We start from the raw sequence: 23,120 nt of genomic DNA, 5'->3' as shown, positions 1-23,120 counted from the left end.
CGTGTCAACCAATCACAGGCCCAAGGGTGTCAGAACATCGAGAGAGTGATCATCGAGAGCATCGAGAGAGAGAGACATCAAGGCACAGAGATCAAGAGAGAGCACTAAGCGAGAGATAGAAAGAGTGGACCAGCACCGAGTCAGAGAGCACCTTAGGTACAAGCACGTTGTGGGAGTGTTTGGGAGGAGACTGCGTTCGAGGAGAACTAGATCAAAGGTAGATAGGTTGGGAGAATATTATCTTGTTTGCAAATTTATTGCAAGACTTAGCTGCATCTGTCCTGTTAACTTTGTCCTCTGAGCATATCTCTTGGGACCCCTTGCCACAACTTCGGCCAAGGAAGTGGTTTTCCTGATTCTTTGGTGGGTATCACCCTCCTTAAGAGCTTTAATTTCGCAAGATATTTCTGCAAAGTATTTTTGCTGTACCTTCTTTCCCTTATTTCTATGTATGCTTTGATGTCGAGGCAAATGATTCATTTTGATTACATTGCTTGATAAATTGTTCTCTTATATGTGGTCTTGTGTGTGCACTGACAATCTGAATTATGAGCATTTAATTTTAATAAGATAAAATTATTAACCGGATAACGACTCTGTGGTTATTTAGTTAAAGTGTTAAACTAATAGTCCATCGACCAGAAGAAGACAGTTGAAATTAAGAATAGCTAGGAATATATCAAATGTGTTATTAATATGAAATATAGTACTGTACATATGCAAAGACTGACAAATTAAACCCCCTTAATCCAGCGCCCGTCGTCAGGGATCATTTATGGGTAATGTGTGATGGGCCCCGTTATTTGATAAGTGGTTTATGTGTGATTTGTTTTTCTGGTCCCTGGTTGATGAATTAGGGGTTGCGATGGATCAGCGGTCTGCAGAGTAATGCCATCAGCCACTGTAGTTGTGCTGCCGTGTAATAGAGCTCGAAGTTAGGTGCTCCGCGGCTGTCTTCGGATAGCGGGTGCTGGAATGTCATCAGCGTTAAACATCATCGGCCCCAAAATCCAAATTAGTTCCAACAGTGAGGCATGGAGTTCACAAAAAAAATTCTAGGGAGCACAACGGGAAGGCCTGCAAATAAATACAACAGCCAAGATTAAACCAGAATTTTAAAGATCACTACCTGGCCCAGTGGGGACAGGGGTAGCGATCGCCAGAAGGCCCGAGATGGATGGATGGACCCAACCTCCTTGTCAGTGTTTCCTTCCTTGAGGTCCTTTTCGGTGTGCTAGACCTGTACCCCGAGATATTTAAAAGTGTCATAACACCACTGCAGTCGGGTTCCCAGAGGGTCAACTCGATGCATCTCTGGTCTAAGACTAAGTTTCACTTATCAAGGAATACTTTAGTTAAAGACGGCTTCATTGGAAAATGCCTCGGTGCATTAACCATTCATTGCTGATGACTTCTTCTTCTTCTATTACCTGAAGATATTATCTACGAATCATAGAAAGACCGAACCAGCCTTCCAGCTTTCAATAGTTGGTCAATTGAAGGACGTAAATTTGGAATAATAGTGACACCTGACACTTGCATTGCTTAGAAACACCAAATTAGCTTAACAATTGCTTACAAAATAATTAAAAACATAAATGAAAGGATACATGAGGCCCAGTCCGAGATGGACATAGCTGTCAATTTAGTGGCCCAGTCTCAGAATTTGTAAACAACTGAGGCTTTATTAAATTATGCAAAAAAGAAGCAGAGAGCTCTGGGTAGTTCTCAAGTTTAGGTGGAAAGCAGCTCCAGTATAGAGCACTTTCAACACCAGCGACACGCTAAATTTGCTCACCTCTTTCTTTGCATAATTTATGCATCACTCCATGCCTGAAAGGGAATTGTTTTGACTTATACCGGGTGCTCCCTTGGGACTGGACAAAACTATACCTCTCTGAAAAGCTCTAATGAAAGCAAGTGTCAGGGATTGCTTTTATTCATTTCAGGTTGGCTTGGATGGTATTTTATCAATCCAAAGCTGAAATACTGTGCCTGGATTGGTAAAAGGCTTTGGCCATTTTACAGCTCAGCAAGGATAGCACTGTTCTAATCCTATGCCTAAAGCCTTTGCTGTAGACAAGGTAAAAGACTTTGTTCCTTTCTATCTCAGCGTGGATGGCACTGTGCTAATTCTATGCTCAAAGACTTTGATAGAAAAGCAGACATTTGAGGTGGGCAAATATAGAGTGTTGCTGGTGTTGAAAGTGCTCTATACTGGAGCTGCTTTCAATCTAAACTTGAGAACTACCCATAGTTCTTTGCTTCTTTTTTTCCATAATTTATGCGTCACTCTATGCCTGAAAGGAAACTGTTTTGAGATATATATATATATATATATATATATATATATATATATATATATATATATTCACTGAAAAAACCAGAGGTTTCACACACGTTATAGTAAGGAATTAGCATTTAAAAAACCTTGCAAATTCACTTAAAAAACCATAGGTTTCACACATGTTATAGTTAGCTGGACATTTCACTCGTGAAAAAGCATTGAAATTCCCCCGTTATAGTTAGTGCAGGCAACTATAACTCACGCGACCGCAGTCCTCTGCTGATGACGTCAGATATTACATCACTGATGACATATGTGTCTTTCTGAAAAAAAAAATTTGTAATATATGTATAGCTAAAGATTAATGGAAGAAGACATGGGTAAATAGGTGTCTAAATACAGTGATGTAATATCTGACGTCATCAGCAGAGGATTGCGGTCGCGTGAGTTATAGTTGCCTGCACTAACTATAACGGGGGAATTTCAATGGTTTTTCACGAGTGAAATGTCCAGCTAACTATAACATGTGTGAAACCTATGGTTTTTTAAGTGAATTTGCAAGGTTTTTTAAATGCTAATTCCTAACTATAACGTGTGTGAAACCTATGGTTTTTTCAGTGAATTTGTAGGTTTTTTTAAATGCTAAGTTATGTATTTTTTTTTTTAAGGTTTTTCACCGTGCGCGTACCGTACGCGCACGGTGCGCTTTGCGCAGCGTGCGGGCGCTGTGGGCGCGCGGTGCGCTTCGCGCACCGCGCCCCCACGTTACGCAGTGCACTGACTTTTTCCGTTTCTACCGTACGCGCACGCTACGCGTATTCCGCGATTTTTCGCAAAAAAATTAAAAGATATTTTGGCCCTTGGGGGTCCTTCTGGGACCCCCTGACAAAGGCTAGGGGGTAAGGAACTGTCCACCCTGCCCCCTTTTCACGTTCTACACCTTTGTTTTTCACCCCCTCAGACTGCGAGAGACAAAATGGCGGCCGACACTTCCTGGTTTCGACCGATTCGAATGTTTACTAAGATCTAAGAACCAATCAGAATCGCGCTCGTGCACGGCAGCGTGCGCGTACGGTAAGTTTTACCGTACGCGCACGGTGCGCGCCTATAGATATATATATTGATTTAAATGCTATTTTCTCAGGAAATACTGAACAGATTTACACCAGACCTGCAAAAGGCATATCCCTGACCTGAGGACTACCTCTCTGCCAAATTTCAAGTAATTCTGTTCAGCCGTTCGGGCTGTAGCTTGGACTAAAAGTCCTATGGAAAAATGCATGGGGAAAACGCGTTTTGGGACCCCCCTTTTTCTCAGCCCCCGCTTGACGAATCCCCCCGAGACTTTCAGGGAAGGAGCGGAGCGGAGCGCCCCACCTATTTTGAAAATTTCGCGAGGATTCGTCAATCGGCGCCAAAGTTATTCCAAATAGAATGTTGCGGATTTCCTATGGAAACACGGTCCTAACTATAACTATCTACTGGCGACCGCCAGTAGATAATATACATATATATATATTAACTGAAAAAACCATAGGTTTCAGGAACTTTATAGTTAGTTGGTCATTTCACTCCTACAAAACCATAGCAATTCCGGCGTTATAGTTAGTACAGCTAACTATAACTTTCGCCCCCACAATGCACTGCTGATGACGTCACATATTACATCTTTCATGACATAGTCAGTGACATCACTGATGACAACTCAAATGACATCACTGATGACATCATCCAGTGACTGTGTGTTTCTGTAAAGTTTAATTTTGTTTTATATATATGCCAAGCTGTATTGAGGAATGAGTGGGTGTATAACTGTCTGCATGGAGGATTTAGTAGGTACGTGACTGACTGTATAAGTGCGTGATTAAATGTGTCTTACTGAATGCATGGGTTAGTGACTAAACTGTGTGAAAGTCTGTATCAGTCTGTCTGTTGTTGTGTAAGCTGCTGCATGGGTTGGTGAGTAGCTGCATGATTGTCTCTATGGGTTATTGATTGCTTGCCTGAGTATTTTTATGGCTGCCTGAGTATGTGTGTGAGTGGGTGGGAGGTGTGTGACTCTGTGCATAGATGTGTGAGTGGTTGATTCACTGGGTGTATGGGTTCAAGAGTGCATGTGGAAACAGCTGTATGGGTGGGTGAGTGTGTGTATGGGTGTGTTGGTGAGTGAATAGATGTCTCAGTGGTACATGTGCAAGTAACTGCATATGTAAAAGGCAGTATATGTGAGTGATGGTGTATATAAATAACTATATGTGAGAGTCAGTATTTGTGAGAGTGGCTGCATGGATGAGTGTGTATTTGTATCAGTGATTCTATAAGAGAGTAATTATGTGTTAGTATCTGAATGAATACGTGAGGTTGTGTCTTTATAACTGTATAGGTGAATAAATGGAAGTATGATTGATTCTTTGCATGACTGGCTAAGTGTGTGAGTAGGTCTGGATATGTGGCAGTGTGTGAGTGTCTGTATAGGTGTATGAGTGCATATGATAGTGTTGTATTGATGAGTGACTGCATGTATGAGTGACTGTATGGGTGAATGATTGTTGGATGTGTGTGTAGGCCTAGGAATCAGTCAGTGCGTATTTAGTGACTGGTATTGATGTGTCTATTTTTTTTTAAAATGGTAGTCTGTATTTTAGAGTGGGTGTATCAAAGGTTATATTCAGGTGTGAGGAGGTGCATCAGATTTTCATGTGGATGATGTGATCAGTGATGTCATCAGTGATGTCATTTGAGATGTGATCAGTGATGTCATCAGTGATGTCACTGACCATGTCATGAATGATGTAATATGTGACGTCATCAGCAGTGCATTGCGGGGGCGCGAGTTATAGTTAGCTGAACTAACTAAGATGCCGGAATTTCTATTGTTTTGTACGAGTGAAATGTCCAACTAACTATAACGTTCCTGAAACCTATGGTTTTTTCAGTTAATTTCTATGGTTTGTTATTTGCTAATTTCTAACTATAACGTGCCTGAAACCTATGGTTTTTTCAGTGAATTTCTATGGTTTTTTAAATGCTAATTTCTAACTATAACGTGCCTGAAACCTATGGTTTTTCCAGTGAATTTCAAAGGTTTTTTAAATGAAAAATTGTAAGTCTATTGTACCTCAATCCTATGTTTTTTTTAAATATATATTATATATATATATATATATATATATATATATATATATATTACCTACTGGCGGTCGCCAGTAGGTAGTTATAGTTAGGACCCTGTTTCCATAGGAAATCCGCAACATTCTATTTGGAATAACTTTGGCGCCGGTCGACGAATCCTCGCGAAATTTTCAAAATAGGTGGGGCGCTACGCTCCGCTCCTACCCTGAAAGTCTCAGGGGGATTCGTCAAGCAGGGGCCGAGAAAAAAGGGGGGTCCCAAAACGCGTTTTCCCCATGCATTTTTCCATAGGACCTTTAGACACAGCTACAGCCCGAGCGGCTGAACAGAATTACTTGAAATTTGGCAGAGAGGTAGCCATAAGGTCAAGGAAGTGCCTTTTGCCGGTCTGGTGTAAATCTGTTCAGTATTTCCTGAGAAAATAGCATTTAAAAGCATATATATATGTGGGCGGAGCCTAACCACACATCTCATCCTGAGATCTGATTGGCTGTCAGCACTTCATCCAAGAAGTGTTGGCAGCCATCTTGGGACCAATATACATGATAGCACCTCATTAAAAAGCATTGCAGTTAATAGAAGGTTTTAAGACTTTAGTTACATTATAAATCATTTGTTGATGGTACCATACTCATTTTAGGAATTGTGGTATGTTCTAAGGTGATTTCACCATGTGAAAAAGCCTTCTGCTGGGATATCATGATTGAGAGAAAAATATTTTCTCATGCTTTTACCACAGAGGTTTGGAAGGTGATCTATAGGCTAAACTGAGAGCTTATTTTCTGTAAATTCACATTATCTTTCTCAGTCATGTGAGAATGAAGTCTGACATTCTCAGTAAAACATGTACATCCAACAAGGGCAGAGACTGTCAGTTGATTCCTTTGTGTTCTACTGCAGCTTCCCAGAGTGTTCCAAAGAACTACTAGAGCGCTAACAGTCCTACTTATGATAAACGTATGGCACACCTGAAGCCATCTTGCTTGGATTAAAGTGGTAACTCTTAAAACATTTAATTTAAAAAGGAACAAAATGAGGGGGTTCATTTTTCCATAAAAAGTATGATTAGTGCTGCAGAAAGAAAAATTAGGGCACATTTTGAGTGACTTCTCAAATCCTCTTCTATTTCATTAAAAAATTCTGACATGCAGACTGAAACATGCACTTTCTTTTTTTTTTTTTTTCAAAAATTTTTATTAAAACAATAAATCAGTTACAAGCATGGGCCTACAACCACCAGGGCCGGCCGCTAGACTCAGAAAGGATCGTACATTAGTTAAAGCAGTAGGCGACACCTGGGGCCCAGCCCCGTAAATGGCTCAGGATAGCTCGAGAGAAGCAGGAGACATACATTTAACATAAATAACAACAAAAAACAAAAGGCGAGGCATACGGGCAAAAAGCGTGGGTCAGGCTACATCCGGGGGACTTTACTCCAAACCTTCAATTAGCTATCAACAGGAGGGAGTACTGAAAGATCGGGGGGGGGTAACGGGCAAGGAACATCTATATTCGATTATTACAATCAGTTGCAAGGAACCATCAAGGGTCAGGGGGACAAGGCAATATCGGTGTCCACTAGGGGGGGCGTACAGATACTCCCACGATACACGTTCCATTGCCCCCAAATTCTACCCCATGCCCCGGGTTTACCGCGGGCCACATATACAGTCTTCTCCCTGAACATACACCAGTCCATGTTTTCCTTCCATACTGACACGGTGGGTGGCCGCTGGGAGCCCCAAAGCTGCGCTATATCCCTCTTAGCAATCATGTAGCCCAGGGCCGCCCACCGAGTCTGCGCCGCGTTATAATCATTGGGCTCCCACACATTCAAGACACAGCGACGCACCTCCGGCAGCAGCGCCACCCCGGTGACTTGTCCCATGACCCCATGAACCCGACGCCAGTATTCCGCCACCTCCCGGCACTCCCAAAGGATATGGAGAAAGGTGGCACTGAGCCCACACCCCCGCTTGCAGAGCCCATCTTCCGAGAATCCCATCGAGACCAGACGGGGGCCCGTCACATACACCCGGTGGAGAATCTTTAACTGGACCAGGCGGAGACGGGCTGGAATGGCGACTTCCTTGGGGGACGATAGTGCGGACTGCCAGTCCTCGTCGTCTAATTCCACCCCGTCCCCCGTCCACGTCTCCCGAAGGCGCACCAATAGGTCAGCCCGATTATTAATGAGTTTTTTATAGATTAAGGAGATAGTACTGTCGGGAACATGACCATCAAGTATGCGGTCCTCGAGGGGCGAAGAGGCCGGGATCTTGGTCCCCTCCCCAAAGACAGAGAGCAGGGCATGCCGAACCTGGGCGTATCGGAAGAACTCCTTTTCCGTGAGTTCGTATTCGCTCTGGAGCGCCGCGAAGGTCTTAACCGCGCCCTTCATCCATAAGTCTCCCACTCTACTGATGCCAATCGTGTCCCAACGGTCAAACCCCTTCGTTGTCCAGAGGCTTCCCAGTCGGTCGGAGGCAAATAAAGGAGTAGCGCATGTTAGTCGCTCACTCCAGCCCATGGCTACATTGGCCGCCTTCCAAATCCGTACCGCGATCTTAGTGGGGCCCGTCAGGGTCCGTCCAGCCGAGCGGGAGTAAAGCGCCCTGTTATAGTTACCGCCAGGAAGCAGGAATTTATCCATCTCATACACCGGGTTCAAGCCAGGCGCATACGTGGCATGGTTAATGGCTGATAGCTGTGAGGCCCAATAATACCTGCGAATGTCGGGAAGCGCGATGCCCCCGTCGTACCAGGGGAGAGTGAGTTTGGCCAGGGCAATACGCGCCCGTCCGTCCCACACCAGTCTCCCCTGCAGGCTCTCTACTTCCCGAAAGTAGGCCACTGGAATGATGTCGAAGGAGTTCTGAAGTGCATAGAGGAACCTGGGAAGGGACATCATTTTAAACAATGCGGCCCGACCCAGTGGGGACAGGGGCAGCCTACACCACCGAGCCGTGTCTTCCCTCAAACGCCGAAGTGGAAGCAGGAGATTGTGCTCATAGCGAGCTACCGGGTCCAACGAGATGTGTATCCCCAGGTATTTAAAGCCGGACAGAGATATTTGGATCGGAAGCCGAGGCGGCAGGAGAGGGGGGCCACCGGAGATAGGATAGACACAGGATTTAGACCAGTTAATCGTGAGACCCGAATTTCTCCCGTAGGAAGTCAGAACATCGAAGAGAACGTTAAGCGACTGCCGCGGCGAGGTAAGATACAGGAGGATATCGTCAGCATATAACGAGACCCGATCCTCAAAGCCCGGGGCCCACCGGATCCCCCTGATCGAGGGCTCCCAGCGGAGCCAAGCCGCGAGTGGCTCCAGGGCGAGAGCAAAGAGCAGAGGGGACAACGGGCACCCCTGCCTCGTACCCCTACCGAGAGCGAAGGGCCGAGAGACCCGCCCATTAACCACCACCTGAGCCATGGGTCCCGTGTAGAGAAGCTTCACCCAGCCAAGAAATCCCTCCCCAAAGCCGAATTTGGTCAAGACAGCCCAGAGGAATGGCCACTTGATGGTGTCAAAGGCCATCGTGGCATCTAAAGAAACCAGCACGGCCGGTTCGGAGAGGTACTCTGCCCTGGCGAGGGCGCCATGGAGACGCCGCAAGTTGAGGGCGGTGTTGCGATGTGGGATGAAGCCGCATTGATCAGGATGAATCAGATCGCAGATGACGCTCAACAAACGATTGGCAAGGACTTTAGCCAGGATTTTAGGCTCTGCATTTAGCAGTGAGATAGGCCTGTAAGAGGCACAGCGGTCCCGTGGCTTACCGTCCTTGGGGATCACGACTATCGTGGCCAGTCGCTGGTCGACCGGAAGGGAACCGGCCTCAAGGGACTCCTGAAACATACGACGGAGGAAGGGCGCTAGTTTATCCGGGCGCAACTTATATAATTCGATAGGTAGACCGTTGGGACCCATGGCCTTGCCCGAGCGAAGGGACCGAATCGCAGTCGCGATTTCATCTACCGACAAGGGAGCGTCCAGCTGCTCACGGTCCTCGGCAGAAAGGCCAGGCAAAGCAATGTCCCTCAGGAGAAGGCGAGAATCTTCCTCATCCCTATCAGTCACCGGGGAGTACACAGTCCGGAGGTGGTCGGCAAAACATTCCACAATCTCACCAGGCTCAGTCACACACACTCCATCCGAGACACGCAACTCCGGGACCACACGATTCACTCTCTCCTTCTTGTCCAGCCACGCAATCAGCTTTCCCGCCTTGTCCCCGGCATCATACAACCGACCCTGCTGCTCCCTATACATAGTTTTGGCAGCGTCGGTGACAAGAGATCTGTATTCAAACTGTTTCAGGCTGAGGGCATGGAGCCCGTCCGGAGTGACACCCGCCTCCAAGGCCGACTCCAGCCCCGAGATGTCAGTCTCCAGCTTCACCACCGCCTCACTCCTGAGCTTCTTAGCCACCACTATCTGGGAGAGGGCGTGTCCGCGGATTCCGGTTTTAAAGGCTTCCCACAGGGACATTGCAGACAACACAGACCCCTCGTTTTCAAGAAAGTATTGGTCCATAGCCTTAACCAGACTCTCGCGGGTCGTAGGGTCTCGCAGGTACCACGGGTTAATGGGAGCGATCCGCCCTGCAGACCGCGACTCGGTGTCAAAGAGAAGCCACAGCGGGGAATGATCGGAGATACCCCTCGCCAGGTGCCTGACCTCTCGAATTCGACCCGTCTGCGCCGCGGGCATTAGGAAATAGTCTAACCTAGAAAGACTCCCATGTGCCCCAGAGTGAAAGGTGTATTGACATTGGGTCGGATGCATTAATCGCCAACTATCCACCAGGCCGAAGGTCTCCAACAGACCACCTAGCCAAGCCTGGGCAGCGGGGAGGGCCCTGGGTGGGTGACGATCCAGGTCACCCGAAACCACCGAGTTAAAGTCCCCGCCCATAAGCAAAAGGCCATCCGGAAGTTCAAGCAGCATTCGACCCAAGTCCGCGAAGGTGGAGTTCTGGAGGCCCGGTGGGACGTAAATTGAGACCAGGGCAAGGGGATGCCCCTCCCACCTCCCAGTCAGACAAACATAACGCCCTCTGTCATCTGAGACCACCCTCGTGATCTCCAACGGAAGTGAGGATCGCAGGAGAATGCCCACCCCCCTGGAGCCAGTTGTGAAACCAGAGTGAGCCACGAGGCGGTATCCCCCCCTGTTCATTGCATGGCAGACATTGCCAACCAAATGCGTCTCCTGGATAAACACCACATCAGGAGTCAGACGACGCAAATACTGCAGAACTACACCCCGTTTGATACGGTCCCCCAACCCATTGACGTTCCATGACATCAGCTTCAACCCGTCCCCCCCCATCCCCTCCAATAGATCAGAGGTCCCCCCGCAAGTAGCACAAGTCCCAAAGGTGGCAGAAAATCAATACCTCGCCCTGCAAACAAAAACCACACTACAAAACAACCCCTCCTTCCCCCCCACCCCCCCCAACACCCAACTCCCCCCACCCTGCACCCCTGCGGGCCAAAAAACCCCCCCAAATTGCAGTGTGCCTGTCGCCCAACTAACCCCAGTCTACAAAAAGACCCCGGAGGAGGAAAGGGACCCGTCCCCGCCCGCCCCCCATACAGGTACTAGCAAAACACACTGAACCAAAGAAGTACAACCCAGCTGAGCAGTGCAAATTGGCAAAATCAAGGACCAAGAGTCACTCCAAAGGGGACCCGTCACCGCTGGCACCTGCAGAGGGCCCGGGACGGCCACCTCTGTCCGGCAGCGAGTCCAACCAGTCACTCACGGCCACAGGAGAGTCAAAGAAGGCAGTCCGATCCTCACGTTCCACTCGGAGTTTGGCAGGGTAGAGCATAGAGTACTTTAGGCCCAGCTCACGAAGACGACGTTTCACCCCCTGGAATCCCATCCGCTGTTTCTGGACAAGTTGAGTAAAGTCCGGATAAAAGTTAATGGATGAGTTCTCATGTCGAACCGGGCCATGGACCCGCGAGGCCTGCAGAATCGCATCCCGGTCTCTGTAGTAAAACAGTTTGGCCACGATAGGCCTCGGGGGGGCCCCTGGCCGTGGCCGCCCGCCCGGAACTCGATGAGCCCGTTCAACGGCAAAAAATTTACTCAAGCCCGCAGGGGTCAGCTGTTGGAGGATGAGTTCCTCGACCAGGAGGTCAACCGGGCGGTCGTCGGAGGACTCCGGTACGCCGATGACACGGATGTTGTTGCGTCGGGCCCGTCCCTCGAAGTCCTCCAGCCGCCGGGCCATCTGCTCATTGACCACCTTGATGTCGCCAAGCGCGGCCTGCAGGTCCGACACATCCGCACCCAGGGTGGAGGTCCGCGCATCGAGAGTTTGAACTCTCTCGTTTGTTTTGGAGAGGTCCGCCCGTATTAAGGTGACATCAATCGCCACCGTATCGATCTTGCGGGCCAGGGCCTCGTATTGCGTGGCGATGGTCTCCCTGATGCCATCAATGGCGCCCATGATGTCCTGTAGGGAAAGTTCCGAAGAGACGGATGTGCCACCACCGGCGACGTCTGAGGGGGGACCGGCCGTTCCAGGAGAGCCTCTGCCCTGAGTGTAGCGGTCCATGTTGTTGGTCTGGACCGATCCTCCACGGAGGGAGGATTTAGTCTTGCGCCCCTCGGGGCCCCCCTTGCCCCCCATGCGGCCACGGACTCCGAGGGGGACCGCCGATCAAAAGTAGTTGGGATACCGGCCCTGGAAACCAGCGCCTCACCCGAGGCCACAATATGGCGGTGCGGGGGGACCCAAGGCGATAGGCACTCTAGTGGCAGGTGGTAACAAAGCTTTGTGCAGAGGTCAGGGAAACACCCCGCCACCTCAATCGCTCCACCGGCCAGCCCCCTGAGGTCTGAAAGTGAAACCGAAAGTGGCCGATCGGCCCCTGGCACCGCGCCGCAGCCGTTGTTGTTCAACTGCGACACGGCCCCACGGCCCACCTTCTCCCCGGGCACCTCCGTCGGGTGGGTCCCAAAAGTTCAAACAACGATAACTCAGGATTCCCGGGTCCGATTAAATTTCTGAAAAGAGATACGTGCTCAGCCGGTCGTCATCTCCCAGATTCCATAAACCAAATCAGGATATTGTCAGGATAAATTCCGAGGAGCAGCGAGGGTCCGGGGAGCCCTGTGCTCACGCGACCATCTTGGATGCGCGCTAGGCTCCTCCTCCGAAACATGCACTTTCAATACCAGCAGCAGTTTTCCCTGGTGAGCAGTAGCTTTACTACAGTGATCTAATGAGCAAAAAGAGTGCTAACATTCTGAATTTATGGCAAATGTGTGACACATCTGAATGCCTTCTTGATGGAATCAAAGTAAAAAACTGAAAGTATTTCCTACTGAGGAGACTGCAGTAAATAAGGAAATTAGGAAACTTCATAACAAATAAGTCTCCCAAGATGGCCACCAGAGACAAAAGAGCCCAAATGTAGCCCAAATATCACCCAGATGTAGCCCAAGTATAGCCCAATGACAGAATGTCCCAGAATGTTCTTAAAAACAACTAGAGCGCTTACTGTCTTCATTATGACAAAAGTATGGCACACCTGAAGCCATCTTGATTGGAATAAACTGGTAACACTTAAAACATTTAATTTAAAAAGGAACACAATGAGGAGGTTCATTTTGCCATAGAAATTATGATTAATGCTGAAGAAAGAAAATGAGGGCACATTTTGAGTGACTTCTCAAATCCTCTTCTATTTCATTAAAACATTCTGACATGCAGACTGAAACATGCACTTTTAATACCAGGAGCAGACTTCCATGGTGCAGTAGTTTTACTACAGTGATCTAATGAGCAACTAGAGTGCTAACATTCAGAATTAATGGCAAATGTGTGACATATCTGGATACCTTCATGATGGAATCAAAGTAAAAAACTGAAAGCATTTCCTACTGAGGAGACTGCAGTACATGAGGAAATTAGGAAACTTCGTAACAAATAAATCTCCCAAGATGGCCACCGGAGACAAAAGAGCCCAAATGTAGCCCAAAATCACCCAGATGTAGCCCAAATATAGCCCAATGACAGAAGTGTGCAAAACACTTATTATTTTGTGTTTTTGCAGTGTTATATAGTGCAGACTTGTCAGGTATTGGAGTGCTTTACATGAGCATTGGTTACATCACACAAGAACAAATTCATTTTGGTTGTAGACATGGGGAGACTAAGTGATTTGACCAGAATCACAGAATGTCGAGCTGAAGCAGAAACTTCAACCTGGTTCCCCAGTTGCAAAGTCTGCAGTTCTGGAAGTAACACCACATCCTCTCCCCTAAGTGCAACATTTAATCAAGTGGTCAACTGGATAAAAAAACATAAAGATAACAAATAATTTAAAAGTGCTTTGTCGCTATTTGAAAACTCAGAAAATATGTCCTTATTTTAGTCTTTTAGAGCACTAACCATAATTTTGATGCCAATAAGACCCTCTCATATATGTAATTTCTAAAGGAAATGCTCTAGGTATTACAGTTTTGATTACATCAAGATGATGTCAGGCGTTCCACACTTTTGTAATAAATATAGAATGTTAGCAATCTAGTTGTTCATTAGGATACTGTTGAGAGGCAGAGGCCAGGGGCACGGACTCTGAAAATTGAAGGCAGGTAGGAGGGTGCAAAGGCAACAATTTAACCACACTGAGCAGGCAGGAAGGGCCGTGGAAGCACAACAGACTATGGAGGGCAGTGGAAAGGGGGGCAGGGGCAACAAACCAACAATACAGGACTTGCAAGAGAGGCTGTTGGAGGGAAGATCTATTACGGGTCAAGGAAGCTAGGGGCGGTCCCCAGATCCCCGGGAGCCACCACAGAACTGAGCAGGAGAGTGAGTCAGGGACAAAAGGGGCACCTTAATTTGAGCCGGGGTGCCTAGGAACGCTTGCTCCAAAAATGAAGAAAACAGACATATGAGACATGGAATTGGAGGCAGAATACAATGGCAGTTTAATGAGAAGATGCAACTTCAAAGAAACCGCAGAATAGAGACATAAAGTACAAAATACAGAATCCAGATAATCATACAGCTGTCATAATATTCTCTGTATCTCAATTAATGTACTGACAGAGAGAGAGAGAAAACACATCTATAAATGCATCATGAGAAACAAGTTACACCAAGGAAAATGTTACCTAGGAACACTCACGTTTACTCTTAGAGCAAGCATTCCTGCAATTACAATACAAAATCTTTTAAATGCAAAAGTAAAGAGAACAATGGTTAAACATAACATGACATTTCATATAGGTAAAATAGAATAAGATACTTCAAGCAAAGCAGAGCAAGACATTTTAAGCAAAGGAAGACAAGAGCTCCCAGCTCTTGGGGAAAACCTGCACTGCCTGTTAACCTACATACAGACGGCGAGGTAGTCCGTCGATATCTGTGGGTGCTCCCTTTTTATATCATTTTGTGGGCTCCTTTGCACGCTACATCTACCTACGTATGCTATCCAAAAGCTTCGTCTGCAGATTTTACCAGACATTTCGTCATTTACCCACTTAATGCTGACAATGGACTGGGTGAAAAGGTCAGTCTCTCAGGCCAATCGCTTATCGTAAGTTCCATAGAGCAAGCAGAAAATAATGGGTATTGTACGGGAATTCAATATATTCATGTATAAAATCTCCTCAGTTCTCCTAACTTGACGCTCTGCGGTTGCCACTTCCTTAAAAGCGGGAAACCTGCCCAGGAAGCAAGTACCAGTCCAGGATGCAGCCTACTGTATGTCGACAGCTTCAGGGGGATGTTGAACTTTGATACCGAGCACGGAGCACTCGGGTAGGGTGGGGGCTACTAGTTTGGATCAGAAGGCCTCGCAGACCTGCCTTCAGACTGCTATACACTAAAATTGCAGAGCTATGGTCAATTTAACAAAGAGGCCTACATATTGAACAGAAGGGCCTACACAGGGGTTTTATGCTGGCTGAGTGGTAAGGATGTCTCAGGATAATTATATAGCAACACAGGACCCGCTGGTCAATTTAATACGGCCTACAAATGCAGCTGGCAGGGCAAGGACAAGGGTCTCATACTTTAGGTGTGGACAGAACGGGCCAGGGGCCCCCTGTGATACAAAATCTACCCTCCTTCAAGGCTGTGGCAATGGAATAGACCATTGTGGGCAGAAGGAAGAGGCAATGGTAGTACAACCATACATGCCAACAGACCCGATTCAGCCAGGAAACGTCCAATGTTTTTAAGCTCAAATGGGCTTTATTTGATCTGTCTCCTGTCTACAATATCCTCTTTTTCAATGTAACTCAAAGGGGAAAATCAATACCCCAGTTTTTTTTCAAAATCTCCCTCTTACCAAGTTCAAAATGTTCGCAAGTATGGTACATTGGATCATGGAAGGAAATGGGATAGGGACATGGACTTGGATAACAGAGGACAGGAGGGACATGGAGAGGTGCACCAAACTGACCCTGCAGGGCAGGCATCAGGGTTTGCAGCAGCACAATACACCACACAGGGCATGCAGGACGGGAGTGCAGCACAACAATCCATAGAAAGCAAGAGGGAGGGGACAGGACCATGCACATGGACAACAGAGAACAGAGGGGCAAGAGGCAATGGTAGCTAGCTGACCATAATGGACAGACAGGAGAGAAAGCTGCAGCATAACAGACCATAAAGGGCAGGAGGGACGGATCAGGGGCATTACAATGGAACAGACAAGCCAGGAGGGAGGGAGTAGGGCTGGGGGCAAGGGGGCAGGGCAGGAGCAGCAAGATAGCCATGGAGGTCAGGCAGGATGGGCACTAGAAGCAAGACACACCATGAAGAGCAACAGTGAGACTGTGATGGCATACACACAGACCATGGAGGAAAGGTGGGAGGGGGTCAGGGGCAGCTAACTGACCACACAGGGAAGGTGGGAGGGGCCATGGCAGCACAGAAGACCATGCATGGCAAGTGGGAGGGTTAGTGGCAGCACAATGGCTATGATGGGCAAGAAGGAGGGTGGAGGGGCATGCACAAAGGACGATGGAGGATAGAAGGGAGGGTCAGGACCTGTGCACAGACAAGAAAGTTCAGGGGAAGGGACCTCACAACAGACCACACGGGGCAGGCAGGAGGAGCAGTTGCAGCACAACAGACCAGGGAGGGCAGAAGGGTGTGGCAGTACAATGGACCATGTAGGACAGGAGGAAGAGGATAGGGGCATGGCATGTGGACAGGCAGGGTGGAGGTGGCAGGGACAGGTTACAGTCATCTGACAATGCTAGGCAGGTGGGAGGGGAGTGGCAGCTCAACAGAACACTCAGAGTAGATAGGAGTGGCAGGTCCATGGGACATGGTGGGCAAAAAGGATGGAGCAGGGGCATGCACAAAGACATCGGAGGGCAGGGGGAAGGAGAATAGGGGCAGCAAGCTAAGCACAGAGTTTAAGCAGGAGGTCAATGATGGGGCATAGAATTGGGCAATGGAGGGCAGGAGGAGTGGACTGGTACATCATACTAAATTGAGGGCAGTGGCAGCACATCAGACCATGCATGGCAGGAGGGAGGAGGCTAGTCCATGGATTCACACAACAGAGGATAGGGAGGAAGGGGATGGGGCAGCAAGCTAACTGTTCAGAGAAGGCGGGTATTAGGAACTTTATTGTTTTTAAAACATTGTGTCTGTGCGAACTACTTAAAATATGAACAAGTATGCAGCATAATCTCACTTTTATTCAGGAAGAAGAGGACGTTTGTGACTGTGACTCCGGGCTCACTTGGCAGAAACACCCCCTGACCCTCCACTCCCTATCGCAAAATGTAATGCCCGTGAAAAGGGTAGGTGAACACAGTGTTATATAGAACATAGTCCTGAGAGCACGATTGAAAATGAAAACTAGATATAGTGTATGGTATAAACTATGCACCAAAAAGTGTGATATAAGATGAACCGGGCGTGAAATATAATATGCAATACATTGTGCGCAATGACAGATTCATTGGAGAGCGCGAGATGGCACAGGCACTAGCGTGTGCTATGCGATATGCGCCTTGGAGTGTAATATGCACAGGGCAGTGTTGTGTAACCTAACTAGTCTCTAAAGTTGTAATATAAAATATGTGCTGGGGAGTGTAACGTTGCATATGCACTGTGACAAAGATATGGATCCCAGATTGTAATATGTATGGCATAGCACTGTGCGTTATAACATAGGCATCGAGAAAGGCACGTTAGATGGGGCAATATAACCCGTGCAAAGACAAGTGTGGCATGACATATTCACGGGGTGGTGTTACAGTGCACATGGGCTAGAGAGTGTCATAGCATATGCACTAGCTAGTGGAATACAACACAGAGGTGTGTGGCACTCGGCAGGCAATGGTGGGTGTAACACAGCATTGGGCTCTGTCAGGAGCATGCTGTGACTCTCAAGTGATGTTCGTCCCCTTTCCAGAGAGTATAATAAAAAGTATTACACATCCGGCAGTGGATGTGTGTTTTATTAACCGTGAGGGGGGTTTCTTGCATAGTTTTGGTCGAATTTTTGTCGAATCCCCTTTGAATGGCTTGGTGTGCATGTGTATTAAATGTGCCCGTCAATAGCTACCCATGTTTGTATAAATAAACGACAAGGGTGTCTACCAGGATTAGGCACGGTAGGGCATCAGACATGTCAGAGCTTCACTAGTGGTGTAAATACATTCCACGTGGATTCATTGCATGCATAGTCGCCTTTTAATGAATATCACGCAAATCGTCATGGTGATAGGTACGTACGGTTTGTCCAGCATGTCCTAGGTGTGTCTATAAATATATATTTTTTAAAAATAATAAAAAACAGTGGCCGGCCCTGGGGATTGGGGTCAAAAAAATATAATTAGGAGACTGGCCCTGGGGGATGGGGTCATCAGGGCCAATAAATTAGAATAAGAAGGGGAACCAAACAGCCCCCCTTCTTAAAAAACTAAAATAAATAAAAGACTGGCATCGTGCCGGAGGCCATGCCCCCTCCGTGCAGCACTCTGCAAACGCGCCCCCAACAGGCATCTCCAGTATGCGCCAGGGAGCTGCGCTGCAGCCAGGTGTTCTGAGGCCAAGCCCCTTTTTACACCTCTCTGCAACGCAGCTCTGTGGCGCTTACTGGAGGTACCTAGTGGTGTAGTTTGACCCTAGGGACCCTTAGGATTCAAGGGGACTTAATCTCTCAACTTAGAACAGCCACAGGGCGCGTTTACACAGTGGTGAAGGGAGGGGACGGGGCCTGAGGTGACGTGTGCAAACACGCACTATGGCACGTTTTAAATTGGGGATATAATTTCCCTTCAATACTGAGGGCCCCTGGGGGCTAACTAGCCCACCAAGTGCTTCCAGTAAGCGCCACTGAGCTGCATTGCAGAGAGGTGGTCCAGGCCGTGCCACTTTTTACACCTCTCTGCAACGCAGCTCTGTGGCACTTACTGGAGGTACCTAGTGGGCTAGTTGGACCCTAGGGACCCTCAGGATTCAAATGAACTTAATCTCCCAACTAAAAATGGACACAGGGCGTGTTTACACAGTGGTGAATGGAGGGGACGGGGCCTGAGTTAACGTGTGCAAAAACGCCCTGTGGCCTGTTTTAAGAGGTAGTTTTAATCCCCATGCCCTATTATATACTAGGGGCTTACAGAGGAGGTCATGCTAATCACAGGGGGACCCCAACGCATAATGTTCCCTAGTGTATGTAGGTGTTTTCACTGTATTCTAAGTGTCTTTTAACATAGCACTGGCTCTAGGACTGGTTAGTCAGACTCAGTTACCACCAGTATCCGTCTGAAAAAGTTGAGGGTACAGGATGATTTTGCAACAAGGCTTCTTTCTGCTCTTCTTTTTGTTCTTTCTGCACGTTATCCTTCTTCCTGCACTTATCTTCGTATTTGAGGACTTCTGTTGCTTCTTTCTGCACTTCTTTTGTTTCTTTCTGTGCATTTTTTCTTCTTTCTTCACATGTCCTATCTCTGTAGGCATAGTTAGAAATTAGCATTTAAAAAACCTTTGAAATTCACAGAAAAAACCATAGGTTTCAGGCACGTTATAGTTAGGAATTAGCATTTAAAAAACCTCAGAAATTCACTGAAAAAACCATAGGTTTCAGGGGTGTTATAGTTAGCTGGACTTTTCACTTGTACAAAACCATTGAAATTCCCCCGTTATAGTTAGTTCAGCTAACTATAACTCGCGCGCCCGCAATGCACTGCTGATGACGTCACATATTACATCACTCATGACATGGTCAGTGACATCACTCATGACATCACTGATGACATCTCAAATGACATCACTGATGACATCACTGATGACATCATCCTTGTGATAGAGTGGCAGACCTCCTCTCACCCTAATATAACCTTTGATACACACATTCAAAAATAGAGACTAAAATTTTCAAAACAATGGACATACCAATACCAGTTACAACAACCTCTTCAGTAATTCTAAGATCCACATACACATCCACTCATTCACCAACAGTCCTATACAGTCACTCATACATGTACTCACTCATCATATGTACTCATACACCTATACATCCTGTTACACAATGCCACTCATCCATAGAGTTACTCACACACATAGTCACTCATGCTAATAAAGAATCAAACATACATTTACTTGCATATACAGTTATACACACACCACCATACTTACTTCTACGGAAACTTACACATACTTAGTCTTTTAAACAATCACTTAAAGAAACACATACTTATTCATACAGGAACTCTTTCAATCTCTCACTCTCACATATACTCACATATATACACCAATAGTCACATATACTAGTTTAAAACATATGTAGTTACTCATAAAGACACTATTGAGACAGTCATTCACTCACTAACACACCCATACACACACTCATCCACCCATACAGTCCTGCACACGTGCTGTGTTCAACCCATACAAACAGTGAGTCACTCATTCATGCACCTATGCACTACGTAATACCCCCCACCGAACCATGCAGACACTCAGACTGATACTCAAAACACCAACTAATAACCTATATAGACACCCATGTAGCTACTCACCAGCATGCAGCCACTTATACACAAAGTGAGAGACTGATACAGATATTTACATATTTAAACATTACTCACTAAGCCATGTATTCACTATGATACACTTAATCAGTCAGTTACACAATCAATTTTTCAAAAGCAAATCATCCATTTAGACACTTATATTCCCATTTATTCTTCCATCGACCTTGAGATATACATATATAAAACATATTTAATTTTCAGAAAAACACACATTCACTGGATGATGTCATCAGTGATGTCATCAGTGATGTCATTTGAGATGTCATCAGTGATGTCATGAGTGATGTCACTGACCATGTCATGAGTGATGTAATATGTGACGTCATCAGCAGTGCATTGCGGGCGCGCGAGTTATAGTTAGCTGAACTAACTATAACGGGGGAATTTCAATGGTTTTGTACAAGTGAAAAGTCCAGCTAACTATAACACCCCCGAAACCTATGTTTTTTTCAGTGAATATATATATATATCAAGCACAATCCAGCATCAATCCACCTTCTCAGGAGACATAAGCAGGAACAGACCACCACACAATCAAATCTTTTTAAATCTTGAGTGCTTTATTCCACAAATCAGCCAACATGACGTGTTTCGACCGGGGAACCCGGTCTTGATCACATATATATATACAAAAAACGATCACCCATTCAAAGCAATCCAAGGACACAGCGAGGTACTTGTCGGGAAGCCTTTATTCACAGGTAACAGCTAGGCATAATGCATTACGGCATATCGCCTTCCTCAGATGCCGCTCGTTTACCTAGGTTCCACCTTCTCCCACTTTTGAATTTGCTGTGGCACTCCCATTGGAGGGAGATCAGCTGACCCTGTTGCTCAGGGCCACTGCAGTCCATGCCACGACTACAGTTCCCAGAATGCATGTTGGTGGTAAGTACAGCAGCAGGATCTCTTTCGCTACAGTGAGCGCTGAAAAATTGCCTCGCAAAAAGTGGGGCCGTTTAGCAGATGGTGTTCCCTTTAAAATACAGTGTTAAGGCGTCCCTTGAGTCCCCAACGCCTCAACCTCAATATACGAAACAAGCCGGGCCGTGAAGAGAGTGTAATCATCCCTCTTCCCCGTGCAGTCACGGGCTGCATTGACAGCGGCCACTTGCCAGGCCCGTTCTTGAGGTGGTCCTGGGGGAATTCAATACCTTGAAACACACAGTCACTATGCCAGCGAAACCCCAGGACACTTGTAAGGCGGGTCCTTGTATCGCGGTCCTGGTAGGCGTGAAAACATATCCAAAAACGATCACCCATTCAAAGCAATCCAAGGACACAGCGGGGTACTTGTCGGGAAGCCTTTATTCACAGGTATCAGCTAGGCATAATGCATTTCGGCATATCACCTTCCTCAGATGCCGCTCGTTTACCTAGGTTCCACCTTCTCCCACTTTTGAATTTGCTGTGGCACACCCATTGGAGGGAGATCAGCTGACATATATATATGTATATATACATATATATATTTTTTTTTAAATTGAATAATTTTTAGTTATGAAAACTATATTCATTCTTTAAAAAAATATATATATATTATACAGAAGTCGCACACCCTTCACGCACCATACACGATGGCTGCGCGCCTTCCGGTAGCCATTTTGAAAAGTCGCGCTGGGGTTGCGACTTCAGCGTAATTTGTAAAGTATGAAATATCTTTAAATTAATTATAAATAAAAGATTTCCTTTAAGTGTTTGTCTAAATTTATAACTAAAAGTATTTTTAAAGTATTATTTTCAATATAATGTTGACGAAAAATTATTCGATTATTATTGGATTTGGAGGTTAGGAGGGATGGCCATTTTGCTCTATCTGCTTTTCAAGATTTTTTTGTCTAGTCAGGTGGACACCCTCCTCCGGGTGAGGTAAGGCTTGAGGATTCTATTCAAAAGGTGAGGAATCAACAGGCAGAAGTATCCATCAGAAGAGCAAGTTACTTACCTTCGGTAATGCTTTTTCTGGTGGATACAGTATCTGACTGTGGATTCCTCACTGTCCCACCCGCCTCCCCGTTGTCCACCTGTTTCTACCAAAAAGATGCTTTTACTGTTTGGCATGAATGTTTTTAATATGTCTTAATCATGCTTATGTTTTAATAGTGAGAAATGCTTGATCTGTTGCTATTTCTTTATGCCTTTATTGGTTATGCATTTGTATATATATATATATTTAGTATACTATGTATACATGTGAAAATGTGTCGGTCCACCTGTTTACCTCGGTGGCACGGAAAAAATGGGTGGAACTGATGTCAGCATGCCGACGAGGTCCTCTTATGGCTCCTATGACGTCATACAGTGTCGCGAGCGGAGCTGTGCTATTATGACATCGTCATCGACGTGGCAGAGCTAGGAAAGAATTTCCACGGAATGTTGGCGCAGGGGATATTTACCTAAGTGTTCAGGCTAGTCCTTTGGGAGCAACTGTTTGTGTTGCCACTCCAGAAACCAGAACCAGTGATCCGAGGGCAGAGGCCCTGCAGATGGCGCACGAGGTGGGGAGCCCAGTCGTGTGCACCGGCGGGGCAGCGAAGTGACAAGCACCACTACCCACAGAAAAGGTAACAAGGGCACTGAATAACACAGGATCTTCTCTTTGTATCTGGCAGGAACAACAAGGTTAAAATGCCCTAGTTCCAAAATGTAGAATTA

Source organism: Triturus cristatus, chromosome 2_2, assembly GCF_964204655.1.
Source record: "Triturus cristatus chromosome 2_2, aTriCri1.1, whole genome shotgun sequence".
Classification (NCBI taxonomy): domain Eukaryota; kingdom Metazoa; phylum Chordata; class Amphibia; order Caudata; family Salamandridae; genus Triturus; species Triturus cristatus.
Note: the sequence above shows the minus strand (reverse complement) of the source record.